The 13996-nt window shown below is 47.9% G+C and overlaps 1 protein-coding gene across 8 annotated transcripts in view; it reads right to left on the bottom strand.

Annotated features, from left to right (window-relative positions):
* Positions 1-13996, bottom strand: part of ZBTB7C (zinc finger and BTB domain containing 7C) — a 373598-nt gene that overhangs the window by 279746 nt on the left and 79856 nt on the right. The gene's annotated exons all lie outside the window — the stretch shown is intronic.

Genomic DNA, 13996 nt, shown 5'->3' on the forward strand with positions numbered 1-13996 from the left:
CCTCTAGTTCCATGTCCAGCCTTCCATCCCTGCTCTGCCCCAAACAAGAGAGGCCGTCTTCCCTGGATATAGGGTTACGAGGCACCTCCTGCCCTTTTTAGAGAGGGTGGCTTTCATCAGGTCAGTTTCTGGTGGACTTAGTTCCCCTGGGGCCCTCCTGTAAATGCTATAGCAGGATTTCCCAGCCTCGGCACTACTGACATTTGGGGCTCCTTTGTTGGGGAGGGAAGTCTTGTGCATTGTGGGATGTGTAGCAGCATCCCTGGTCTCTACCCACTAAACGCCAGTAGTACCCACCCTCCCACATCTGAGACAACAAAAATGTCTACAGACAACACCAAATACCCCCTGGAGTGGAGAGAGGGGCAATATGGCCCCGTTGAGAACCAGTGTGCTATAGCAATTTGACTGGGAACCACTGGAGGGCAAGGACTATGCCGGCACTTCTGATAGCTCAGTCCAGTGGCCAGTACAGAAAACCAGACGGTGTGATCTTGGTCAGGACACCTCTAACCTAACCTCTCCGGGCTTCAGTGTCATCCTCTGAAATAATAATAATGGTCAATACATGCTCGGGGCTGGCACTGCGTTAAGCACTTTGCATGGATTTTTTCATTTAATTCTCACTTAACCCTCACAATGTTTTTCTGGAAAAGGTGTTTTACAGATGAGGAAGTTAAGGCCCAGAGTAGTCAGGCAACTTGCCCAAGAGCACACAGCAAGAAGGAAGGCAGTTTGACTCCAGAGCCACAGTCTGCACTCCCTCCCTCAAAGAGGGCCTTGGGCCTGAGACCACCTCTAAAGTCCTCTGCAGTCCCACACTGTGCCATTCTTTTGATGTTGTCGCTACAAAGATAATGACCACTGGGCATCCTGTATTCTTTGGTTCCCCTCTGCCCCTCCATCCACGATACAGCTTGCTCATGTCAATCAATCCGCTCCTACTACATTCTGTGCCAGGATCCAGCTGTCAGTGAGTCATGGTGTTTACCTCTAGAGAGGAGGCAGATTTTAAAAGCCCGTTGGACATGTATTTACAACCGTGGTAAGGGCTAAGAGGGGTCAGGAGGGTCAGGAAATGGACAGCCTAGCTGCTCTCTGATGGGTATGCAGGGGTTAAAGCCATGAAGGTGAGGGAGGCCAGTGCCCAGAGAGAGCAGGTGTGTATCTCCTGAGGCGGAAAAGAGCGCTGCTTGTCCTAGAAACCAAGGGAAGAGGGAGCAGGAGGCAGCAGATGAGGTGGGCGGGACCCGTGGGCCCTGGTAAGAATTTCTACCTTTATCCGAGAAGCAGCAAGAGACCCTTAGAGCGTCTAAATAGGGAGAGGTCTGGTCAGATGAGCCTATTCACCAGAGCAGCTACTGTGTGCTGTGTGAAGATCAGGGTGGGGACAGGGTTGGCAAGAGAAAATGCAGAAGGATCTGTTGGGCTGCTGGGCGGGTCCAGGAGAGGGTGACAGGGGGCATGAAGGGACTGGCAAACTCCAGAGACACTGAACGTGCAGGTCACAGGGACGCAGGTAGGGCTGCAGCGGAGACCTGGAGAACCATGGTGCTCTTTACAAGAGGGGGGGACCCAGAGTGTGGGGTCCAGGTCAGGAGTTCCGTGTGGGCGCCCTGCATTTGAGGGGTGCTATGCACGACAACAATGGGCCGAACGACTGACTGATCTACCAACTGATTCATGGATAAATGATGCCCAAACCTCCTTCCTGGGATGAGGCTCAGTGTGAGGCCGCCACCGACTTAGGACTCACCCTGGACAGAAGCACAGCCAAACCACAGAAAAGACACCTGCAGGCGGCCAAGCCCTGGGGAAAATGCCCATACAATGAAAACGTAAGTTATTATTACTATTGCCTTATCAGATCTGACAAGAGCGCAGTCAAAGGTGGGCCCGCCTCGCAGCGTGTAGTATAATATAAATGGACTCTCAGGTGGCAGTTGGCTGTTGCATTGATTCTTATTCACGCAGGAGCTAAATCACGGTGCTAATGTGAACCATGTGTGAAATATCCCTTTTACATGCACTAGCAGTGAAAGGCCTTCGCAGACCTATAGTCAGATGAATGTACTTCTGAGTAATGGGAATCTGCACGTGGGCATTATTTTATTACCATGTACAAGCCAGCGTCATCAAACCTTTGATGTCACGTTAAAGAAAGCACTCCAGCCACCCAGGGAGGTGAGGAAACACCAGCATGGGGCCCCTCGTGGAGAAAGGGACACTGAACTGCTATCCAGGGCCTGAGGATTTTAAAACTGTACTTAACACCATTATGTTGCTCCGAGCACCACAACACGTGAGGATAGGAATGGACCTCAGGCCCTCAGCTCACCTGTGTGATGCATGAGGGAAGGGACTTGTACAGAATCGCCCGGTTCATCAGTTGCAGATCTGGGACTGGATTCCACACCCTCTCACTGGTTCAGGCCATGGTACTTCTTCCACTGCACTCAGGACCCCAGGAAACCTTTATAGAGATTCCCAATCTCTCAGGCCCTGGCTTGAGTCTTCATTGAAACCCCCAGAGGAAATGAGAGTAAAGACTATTTCTACCAGCCCAAGTTGGCAGACAAAGGACACTGCATCTTGGCAGATGTTTTGGTGACTATGGGATGCTAGGGGACTGGGGGAAAGTTGCTTGGAAGACAGGGAAATGGCATAGGAATCTGGGAACAAAGTCTTATTGACTTATCTGTTTATAAATAATGCATACTCTGCCTACTTCTAGAAAAGATTTGGGGTGGTTTGCAATTTAAAACACATACATGCAATAAAATAGCTCAGACTGACATCAGATTGCAGAACTGTTTTTAACAGCAAAAAAAGTTGGAAATGATCCAGGTGTCCCTCTATAGGGGGTTGGTTTAAAAAAACTGTCCATGCATCCAGTGGAATACTACACAGCTATTTTTAAAAATGAGGAATTTGCTCTGCGTACTAATATGAAGAGATTTCAAGGACATATATTTAAGGAAATAAAAAAGCAAGGTGCCGAATATACAGTAGGCTATCTTTTGTATGGCAAAGTGGTTAAGAATATATATTCAAATTTCTCCATTTTAGCATAAAGAAAACACTGAAAGAATAAGCCTAAAAGTTATATAAATGGTGGCCTATAGGGGGCAACGGGGGGAGAGTGAAATCTCAGTGTACACCTTTGTATGCCATTTTGATTTTTGAACTGTATAAAATGCTTCACCTACGCAAAAATTCTAATTCAATTAAACACAGAGGAAAGGGGAAATGGGAAATAATTCTAGATGCAAGAGCCAAAAATTTCTCCCTTCTGCCCCCTCCAAAAATGGATGCTAAATGTGCCGTGCCTGGAATCCCACGGTCACATGGACCCAGAAGTGGAGGGCGCGTCACTCCAACACAAGTGGAGGCCGGGCACGGAGTGCAGATGGGCAGCCTGCTGGGGCAGGCTGCAGGGGACCTGCCCTTCCTGACTCATCACCGGAGGGAGCAAGAAGAAGGGAAGGGCTGGGACCTGCCCCAGGCCAGCATCGCTCGAGGCCTGCCCACCTCTGGAGGGCTATGCCCAGGTCTGCTCCCTGACTCAACCCTGACTCACGGTTACCACGGCTCCTGACATCAAGTGGTTCCAGAAGCAACCAAACTGCATTAAGGACAATGTTCACATTCTTAGGCTCTGCCTGCCAAGCCCACCCCACTCCGGGCCTTCCTCTCTGTATCCCCAGCATGGCCCTGGTTCCCCCAGCTCTGGGGGGCAGTGCCCTGGGCCCTCGCGTTGCTCAGTCACAGTACTTGTTGGAGAAGAATTCTGGAGAGGTGAGAGGGCAGCACCCTCAGCTAAGGACGGTGGCTTCGGCCGTGTAAGCGAGCTCTTCCCCTCCCAGGCTCCTCTCTGATCCCTCCTGGAGTAGGAGGTGGCAGCCAACCATCACATCCATTAAAATGTACTGCTACCACCCTGACATCCACTGAGGAGGTGGAATTAACTCTAGCCTATTAATAAAGTATATCCATATTATAGAAAACCATATTATAAAAAACTAGAGTGATGTGTATGAGTAGTTTTTAAAAGATTACATTAAGTAAAAACACAAGCTGCAGAACATAATACAATACATAGCTTGATCCCATTTTTGTGTAATATGGATCTATTTTTCCAGATCCATGGTAACTATAAATACAGATAGTGATATGAATGTAACAATTCCCTGAATTCTTGACAGTGATGATCTCTGGGGTGAGGGTCGGGGTGTCTCACAATTTCCTTCACTTTCTCAAACACATGTATATTATTTTGTTTTCTTATACAAAGCAATTATTATTTTTGTAATCTGAACATAGATCTCTCTCATGCATTGCATACATTGCTGGTCTGGTGGACCTAGTCAGAGATTCAGTGGAAGAACTCCCCTCCCGACCCTGCACCATCCAGCAGATGGGAAACTGAAGCCCAGAGAGGTCAAGTGACTTTCTTGGCATCACACAGTGAATTAACAGCAAAGCTGGGCTGAGAGCTCCTATCTCCTGACTCAGCCCTCACTCTTTCCACTACGCCTTGTAGCCTGAAAATAAAATCAGTGTGTATTTGTGGAGGGTTCTTTATGTGGTTGGTAGGGGAAAATAGGGGGAATATTGGCCAAAAAAAAAAAAAAAATACTTGGCACTCCAGGACTCATTACCTGGCTGCCAAGTCAATACCACCTCCATTGAGTCATGAAATATTCCAGACAAGTATTCATTTAAAGATGAAACATTAACTGTAAATCAACACCTGGAGTGAGTGCTGAGTTACAAAGTGAATTAGAATAAGTGGGTAAATGGATGGCTGGTCTCAGCCCCAATGGCCACCTGACTGTTACCCACCAGAGCTGGGAGAAGGTCTACCCTCTGACTCAGAAAAGCAATAGAAGGTCAGGGTCAGGGGAGGCTTCTTTAAGGAGTACCTCTTTAACATAAAAATAATTGCCACTGCCTCCCCAAAAGCACCTGAAATGGCAGGATGCACATTAATCAATTAACAAGTGTTATTAAATCTTGTGTTGCCCTGGGCTCAGAAGGCCTGGCTGACAGGCATAAAGATGGTGGCCGCTTCCATATGGTCACTGCTTTACAACTCAGAAAGGCTTTCGCTCATCACCCCGCTGGAGCCTCTTGATGTCGTGTGGCCAGCAGTTTTTAACCTTTGTTTTGTGTCTGAGGAAGCAGTTCCATGATTTGCTCAGGGTCCCACAGGGCAGTTTCCAAGGCAGAGCCCTGCTGGGGGCACCAGCATCCAGAAAAGTAGACGAGCGGCCTCTGGGAAAGTGGAATGGCCAAAAAACACAATACAAACCAGTCTAGAGTCGGGTGCTACGTCTCTCCCCACTGGACCACCAGTGGACACCTTTCGCCACTCTGAGATTTTTGTCTTTTGAGGACAGTTTGCATGTGTGGGTTTGCATATGTAACACACATGAACACATTTTTTAAATGTTTGACTAACTCTTTATATTTCTTGAAGTGTTTTTGAATACACTGCCCATTAAACTCTCTTTCTGTAGGTAAATGATGTCAGCAGGACAGGTAATCTAATTCTTTCCAATTAACAGATAAGGAAACCAAGGCTCAGGGCAACTTGTCCCATGTCTTATTACTTCTCAGTGGCAGAGGGGGAAGCCAAGAGCTCTCTCTGGATCATTCCATTTCATGCTCCCAATTCATTCATTTCATTTCATCCTGGGAGAGAGGCGTGGTTGCCCCATCTTACATTTGTGGACACTGAGGCCCAGGGAGACTAGGCCACCTGCCCCAAGTGGCAGAGCCAGAACCCAGCACCCTGGGCCCACAGCTGAGGTGTGAGGTGTGCGATTGCAGGGAAGGTCCACAGTGGGGCAGGCGTTGAGTAGGTCCTTCCCCAAATACCAATACTAACAATAGCTTTCTGAGCTTTCAAATGTGCCGGGAGTGGGCTGAGCTCTGTCCACACAGGACTCTTGAGGACAAGGCATGTGGCCCGGTTGTCTCTGAATCCTTGAGTGGCACAGAGCTGGGCCCCCTTGTTGACCTGAAGCACCCACCTCAACCCTGTCCTTTTCTAGGACCCTTTCTTCCATTTCTGCTGTGCAAATTAAAGGACAGTGTGGGCTCTTAACTAACAAGTGCCTTTTTTTTTAAAAATACATTTATTTATTTATTTTTGGCTGAGTTGGGTCTTCGTTGCTGCACACGGGCTTTCTCTAGCTGTGGTGAGTGGGAGCTACTCTCCGTTGCAGTGTGTGGGCTTCTCATTGCAGCGGCTTCTCTTGTTGCGGAGCACGGGCTCTAGGCGCGCGGGCTTCAGTAGTCGTGGTTTGCGGGCTCCATAGTACAGGCTCGGTAGTTTTAGCGCACGGGCTTAGTTGCTCCGTGGCATGTGGGATCTTCCCGGACCAGGGCTCGAACCCGTGTCCCCTGCATTGGCAGGCAGATTCTCAACCACTGCGCCACCAGGGAAGTCCCACTAACAAGTGCCTTTGATGGCCATTCATGCCAAATAACGCCATGCACACCCCCTGGGGGGAGTGAGAGCCCCCCACCCAGCTCTCCACACCCAAGAAACTAACTGGCTCCCAAGGCTGCCTCAAATCCCTTCACCTTTACTGGAGCAACTGCGGCCCACCTTTTGCAAGATTTCCACTCAGGCCATCTTCTCTCTCTGCCCTAGGAATGATTTGCTGATGATAATAAACATTTCCACATGAAGGCTTGGATGTCTCTGAGTCATAATTTATTGCTTTGTTTCCGTGGTTGATACTTTTTGTTTTTCTTTTTGCTTAAAAGACAGGGCAGGAGTGAGTGAGCGTGGACGGGATGAGTAATCCCAGCTTCTCTAAGCTCTGGTGGGAAGACGGAAACAAGGGGTGGAGCTGGAGAGGAGAGGATGGGAGTGGCTGGCAGGGCCGGGCAGGGGGAGCACGACCCCAGTTCCGGACAGGGAAGACTTGGGCCCCCAAGTCAGATAATACTGTAATCCAAACAGGGTTTATGTGCTCAGCTGCAGCCTGTGGGCGTGTGGAGGCGGGAGACAGGGAAGTATTCTAGCTGAGTGATCCATAACCAACAAAAGGATGGTCTGTCCAAATCTTCCCCAGGCTTCAAGGCCCAGGTCAAGTGCCACCTCCTCCAGGTGGCCTTCAAGGATCACTCCAGCCAAGAGCAATTCCCCTTTCCTCTGAATCTGAACCTTTCGTTTATCTCTAGGGTTAGATGGCTTTGCCCCGTCACTGTTTATCTGTACTGCTTCTCCAGTTCCGTCGTGAGCTCCCAAAGGGCAGAGAACTTGTTTTTACCTCCTCTGTACCTTTTAAGTTTGTGACACCCAGGATAGTCTATCCCTTGGGTGATGTTAGACCACATCTATACACAGAGCCAGGAGTCTCCAAGCAAACATTTGTGGACCGAGTTTCAGAAAATGGCACTAAATAATAATCATACAATTTAACCTTTGGTCTTGGGCTTTATACTGCACGAAGCCCTTTCATAATCTTGGAAGGTAAGTGGCAGGTGATATGAAGCTCATTTTACAGGTAGGAAAACTGAGACTTAGAAAGTTTGAGTGATTGACCAATGACCAGTTACTAAATAGAAACAGCTCTGGAACCCAGGTTTCTGACCTTCCTGATTCTCCTTAGGGGAGCTGAAAGTTTCTGTCTCCTCTGAAGCACATGACAAATTATTTTGGGGGAACACGGCACTGCTATGCACCACCACTCCCCCCCTCCGCAAGATGCACAGTACGTGTTAACATTCATTCACAGTATAACCGAAGTTCTGAAGAAACCTGTTTGGCTTAGTTCAATGCAACCTTCTCCAAACTTACCTCACCTGAAACCCTTTTGCATGGGACACCTACAGTATCCTGAACTGGGGAAATGTTCTACTGCCCCACTGCTACTTTCCTAAAGGGTAAATCATGTTCCCAGGAGAAGCTGTATATTATGGACGAAGAAAGGCTTAAGCTAGATGAAGAAAGCTCTAATTGTGAAATTTCAGGGCTCAGCCAACCAGTAAGGACATTTATTATTATTTTACTTTTTATTATTGAACGTTTCAAATACACACAAAATAGAAGAGCATAATAAATCCCCACATACCCATCACCAATTACCAAACCATCTTCAACAATAGTCAGCAATCTGTTCTTGCTTCATCTTTTTTTATCTAAAATATTTTAGAGAAAATCCCAGACATCATCTGTAAATACTTCAGTATGTAACATTGCTACAGTATTACACACCCTAAAAAAATTAACAATAATTCCTGGGTATAACAGGGGCAAGACGGGAATAAAGATGCAGACCTACTAGAGAATAGACTTGAGGATACGGGGAGGGGGAAGGGTAAGCTGGGACAAAGTGAGAGAGTGGCATGGACATACATACACAACCAAATGTAAAACAGATAGCTAGTGGGAAGCAGCCGCATAGCACAGGGAGATCAGCTCGATGCTTTGTGACCACCTAGAGGGGTGGGATAAGGAGGGTGGGAGGGAGGGAGACGCAAGAGGGAAGAGATATCGGGATATATGTATATGTATAACTGATTCACTTTGTTATAAAGCAGAAACTAACACACCATTGTAAAGCAATTATACTCCAATAAAGATGTTAAAAATATTTAAAAAAAATAAAAATAAAAAAATAATAATAGTAATAATTCCTGGGTATCTAACGCACAGCCTGTCTCTAACCTCCTTGATTCTCTCAAATAGAGTCAAAGTAGACTTGAGTCATGAGTCAAATTGGACCCATAGAGGCCATTCGGTTGGTATATCTCTTAAGACTCTAAATCTGTAACAATTCCCTCACATCTCGCCATTATTTCCCCTCGACCTCCTGTTGGGAAGATAGGGCATTTGTCCTGAGGAGCCCTCTCGTTCTGGATCTGGTGACGGCCTCTCTGTGGTGGGCTTTTCCCATGTTCCTCTAGTCCCTGCATAAGGTGGTCGTTAGATTTACAGGCAGGAACAGTTTTATGTTCAGTTATATGGTGGGAAAATGTCCTGGGTGGTGCTGTGTCCTTCCCATCACGTCACATCTGGTGGTCCACTTTTAGCAAAGCTAATACTGATCCATGGATTTGGATGCTGGGGGGATATATCTTTTTGAGCAACTAGGTCTTCCCAGTATCTCCAAAGTCGTATCACATTCTAGCATTTGGTTCTAGATACATCTCCAGCCTGGGATTTCATGGAGGACTCTCTACTACCATCAGCTCCAAAATTCTATCAGCTTATCCTTTCCTAGGCTATCTCTGGGTGACCTTTTACCTTTCTTTCTTTCTTTCTTTTTTTTTAATAAAGAAAAGACACTTTTAAATGACCAGACAAGCCAGGGACCCTGTCTTCCCTTCTGGCCAGGTGCTACCAGCAACTCCATGGGCTTAGCTGGAGTCCCACGGTCTCCACAGCCCATGGATTCCTCCACCCATCTCTTAGGAGATGAGTCAGAATCTCAAGGAGAACAAGAACACATAGTTGAACATGATAAATATGCATCCAAATTTTTTAAAAACCAAATTACACAAATCAAGCTTATTCTGAGAGGTTCGTTTTGCCAGGGGTCTCTAGTGCTCCAATCAGCATAATTAAATAGCAGGATCTCTCTAGAATTGATTGTGGTTTTCACATTTTTTATCATCCAAGGACCATTTCAGCGAGATGATTTTAAGCTAATAAGAACCCCCAAATTAGAAACTAATTAAGGAGATGGAAAATACAAATGTATTTGTTTTTAGTCGGGCACTATTTTTATCAGAGGAATCATGAAAAATTAAAATTGTCAAGTACCAATATGAAGGTTGTCAGTCAAGGGCAATGTGGCTTTCTGCCTCTCCCTGCTGCAAAATTTTAAGGTGATATATCAGAAGCTGTTCCCTGTGGGCCCCCAGGAAGCAACGAAGAGACTAATTTTGAAGAGCAGAATTACACACTGCTAGACTTGACGAGGAAAAGGGGGTTGCCATAATACTCTCAACTGTTTGGTGATTAAGATTCATAGCGCCTCTTGCTTTTTGAATGCATGTGTGCCTGGCAACAGCATTAAATCATTGCAGTGCACTTTCTCATGCTCATTTAACAGATGAGAACATTAAGGCCTGGGGAACTTGAGAGATGTGCACAGGGTCACAAAGCAAACTTAGAAAGAATCTAGACTATATCTCCATCTAAATATGCTTGATTTTATGACACTCCCTCCTCATTGTCCCCCACATGTGCCATAGATTACCTTTTAAAATAGATGCTAAGTCACAATAACACTGCTTTGGAGGACTCTTTTAGGATTCGTGACAGCCTTGAGAGCTCAGGGCCCAGGAGAGGAACAGGAAGCAGAAACCAGCTGCCCCCAGGGGAGGAACAACACAGACGGCTGCGGTGAGCATCCAAGGACCACTGACGCAACCTCACACAATCAGATGTTGACCCAACCTTGAAAATGTCATTTCAGTCCCCAGGGCTGGAGAATTCCCATTTGTCTATAGAGTTTGCACTGATTCCAGCATGGCTGACACCCGGTTACTCTTTGCATCACCGACCTGTACCTCCTTATCCTGCTCTCTCCACTCCAGCCCTAAGGATCTGCCTACAGACACTCTATTCAAACCTCCTTTCCCATCGCAGAATCCTCACCAAACCCAAGCCAGGCAGGTGAAGAGGACCCTTGCTTAGCTCCAGGCCTCTCTCCCCTCAGGCCCGGAAAAGATGGGTTGGGAACTTTCTTGATAACTAGGGTAGATTCCAAACTCAGGGGGATGAGTTAGAGACCCCACACAACAGGCTGAAGAAAACTAAGGATGTCAGGGAAACCTGCCACTGACACACAGGAGACAAAGGATTATTAGTTGAGAGGTGCTCGCCCTGCAGGGAGGAACACCCAGGGGAGCACTGAGCGGGGCCCACGGTGGGGAGGACAGTGCGTGATGATGGCCCAACCTGCCATGTGATGCCGAGTGGAAGGGCACGTTTAGAATCAACCCAGTTCCCAACCAAGAAACCACGCCAGGTAGGGAATTAAGAGTCTTAATAACATTTTATAATTTTATGCAGGTCTTTCACATACACTATCTCATTTGAGTCTCAGAAAAACCCCAAAGGCAGAAATTATTTAACCTATTCCTCAGGTGGGGCTGGGCTTAGGGGAACTTGATTTTGTGGAGTGCCAACCTTATGCCAGTGACATGTGTCAGGACACATATGTAGCAATTACTATTTTCTACTGCTGTTGGGAGCCCGTGACTGGGGCAGATGTCATTCACAGAGTAATAGAAAATACCCTCTCCCAAACCCAGAAAGAGCAGCCACATCTATGACCGTGGGCTCCCTGGCCCTCACAGGGACTAATCTGTATTTTTATGGCTGGTAAAGAAAGGAGGCAGGTAAGGTAGGGATGGGCCTTTGTTTCAAAGGCTGAGGCTGGGAGACAGGAGAGAAAGGGGATGAAGGACAAGCAGCTTTTCGAGTAGGGTGCCTGGGTCGGGTCCCAAGACACTTGGGATGGCTTAGGTAATGGGTCCTGGGGTGGCCGGCACCCCCTCGGCCCACTGAAACACAGTGCCACGGTGGTGTCCATCCTCTAGAGATGAAAGCCCGGGGACCCCTGCCTTCTCTACGGCAGAGCTGACACAGGGGCACAAGCTGCCTGCAGGACCTGTCTCCTCCAGGTGACCACACGGCTCTGGATAAGGAGGGCCACAGGCAGCCACCCTGGGCCAAGGTCCAGGCTCACCCCCTGCCCATCTGTCCTTCCCCACAAAGCCCCACAGTCCTCATGCAACAGAAGGGTAGAAACAGAACTACAGAAATTCCTGCTAGGACACTTTTGCCACACCTAGCCCATAGGGAACTCAACCCGGTTTTCATTTAATTTAGGAAAATAAAAAGCATTATTTCTTGACGTGGCATGTCACAGAGTAATGATTATTTTATTTAGTCCTCATAATTACCCAGCAAAACAGACATTCTTAGTGCCACTTTCAATGCAGCTTCTGAAGCTCAGAGAGCTTTGGGAACTGCCTGGGGTCAGCCCGGGACCAGTAAGTGGTGGCATCTGAGGCCAGCTGGGAAGACCTGCAGCCAGGGCTGGTTCTAGAGAACATACGTTACCATCCAGAACAAGTGATTCAAGACACCTCTGATTCTTCAAGCCAGTTTCCCCAGGAATTCATTTCAGTTGTGTCATGAGAAGAGGACAGAATAGTAAGTCCTATTGTCTAGCTCAGGATACACCTGGCCTCTGGGTGCCCCTGGGCAAGATGCTCTAAATTCTAGACCTAAGCTGTCCAATAGAGTAGCCACTAGCCACAGGTGTTGTTGAGCACTTGCAATGTGGCTGGTCCAAACGGAGATAAACCGTAAGTATAAAAATGCACTCTGGACCTCAAAGACTTTGTACGAAAAGAAGAATATAAACTATCTCATTAATAATCTTTATATTCACTCCATGTTGCAATGATAATACTTTGGACATGTTGAGTTAAATGAAACATTATTACAATTAATTTCACTTGCTTCAAATTGAAAATTCCATGAGACTGGCGCATGCTCAGTCTCTCTGGGCAGCCCTGCTCCAGGTCCCAAGTCTTGCCTCGGTTTCTGTACCCGACTCATCCTGCCCCACTCCCTAGAGCAGTGCTGGAAGCCGAGGAGGCAAGACTCTCCAAGCATTCCGAGAATGTCCTCTCTTCTCAACACGTCTGTAAATTCCTGGACCCACCCCTCCCTCCCTCTATCCTACTCAGTGCCCAGAAAGCATCCCCAGGCCCAGCAACTGCCAAAGCACTCACAGGCAATCACCATTTCTGAGTGTTCGGATCCACCTTAAACTACATTTTCCATGGCCAGAGGAATGCCGAGAACGAGGTTTTCAAAGCCCAGGCCTCAAACCCTGTTCACAATCAGAAGCCCTGGGAATTGGGATGCGTTTCTCCCAGCCTTCTTTGCTCCCTCCCCTCCCAGACCATAAGCTCCTCCAAGAGCAGAACAATGGAAGAAAACTAAATGATTGATCACTTACTGTGGTGCCAGCTGCGGTGCTAAATGTTTTGCATGTTTCATTTTATTTAATTCTCCCAACCAGCCTGTGAGTGAGAAAGTCTTGTCCCCATTTTGAAGACAGGAGCCTGAGGCTCCCAGAGTCCCAGATCTGTCTCCACTCCCATGTTTTTTCCTCTGCCCCATGTTCCCTCCCCTGGGAGCAGACACACCTCATGCATCTTTGTGTCTGGCACCTAGCACAGTGCCCAGTACAAAACAGGTACTCGGGAAATATTGGGAAACTAGGTTAAGAAACTTCTAGATTCAACCCTTTGTTCTCTCTTGACTTAATCAGAAAGTATTTTGCCCCTTACCTTCCTGAGGCTGCTAAGCCCCTTACCTTCCTGAGCTACCTGCAGGGCTGGGCCTCTTCTGCCTCCTCCTGCCCCCCATCACCTCCCGTCACGAAGGCCCACACGGTGAGCCCTGCCCAGGTCCCCAGTCAAGCCTAAAATGCACAGACTGCCTGCTCCACTGAGAGGTGGGGGTCTGAGAATAGTCCAGACCTGGTACACTAGGGTCTAGGGTGCCCAGGGACACAGCTAGCTCCAGGAAACTGTGAAGATACCAGCTCCCTAGCAAAGCCCCTCCAGGCCTAGCCAGACCCCTAACTATCTCCCCAAAGCTCGACTCCCCTGCCATTGTTCATATAGACAGAAGCCAAGTCCTGGGCCCACCTGGTACCTGTGGTTGATCCATTTCCTAGAGCTGGGTTCAGCTTTCTGGATTCCTTCTTCATCTTATTCTTTCTGCCTGATTTGGAACAAGGGCTCCCAGAAGTCCTAATACTCTGCCCCTCCCCACCCCTTGGCTTGGCTTTGTGGACCCTGACACTGGCCTGCACTGGAATGGAATTTGCCACACCCTCTTGGGCCTCCTGCCCCAGGCCATTGGCCCTCTCCCCCTGCCCTGGTCAGTTTCCCAAGGCCCCAAGCTATTTTTGCTCCCGCCCCAGCCTGCCGTTTT

The sequence above is a fragment of the Balaenoptera musculus genome, chromosome 14 (genome assembly GCF_009873245.2).
Source record: "Balaenoptera musculus isolate JJ_BM4_2016_0621 chromosome 14, mBalMus1.pri.v3, whole genome shotgun sequence".
Classification (NCBI taxonomy): domain Eukaryota; kingdom Metazoa; phylum Chordata; class Mammalia; order Artiodactyla; family Balaenopteridae; genus Balaenoptera; species Balaenoptera musculus.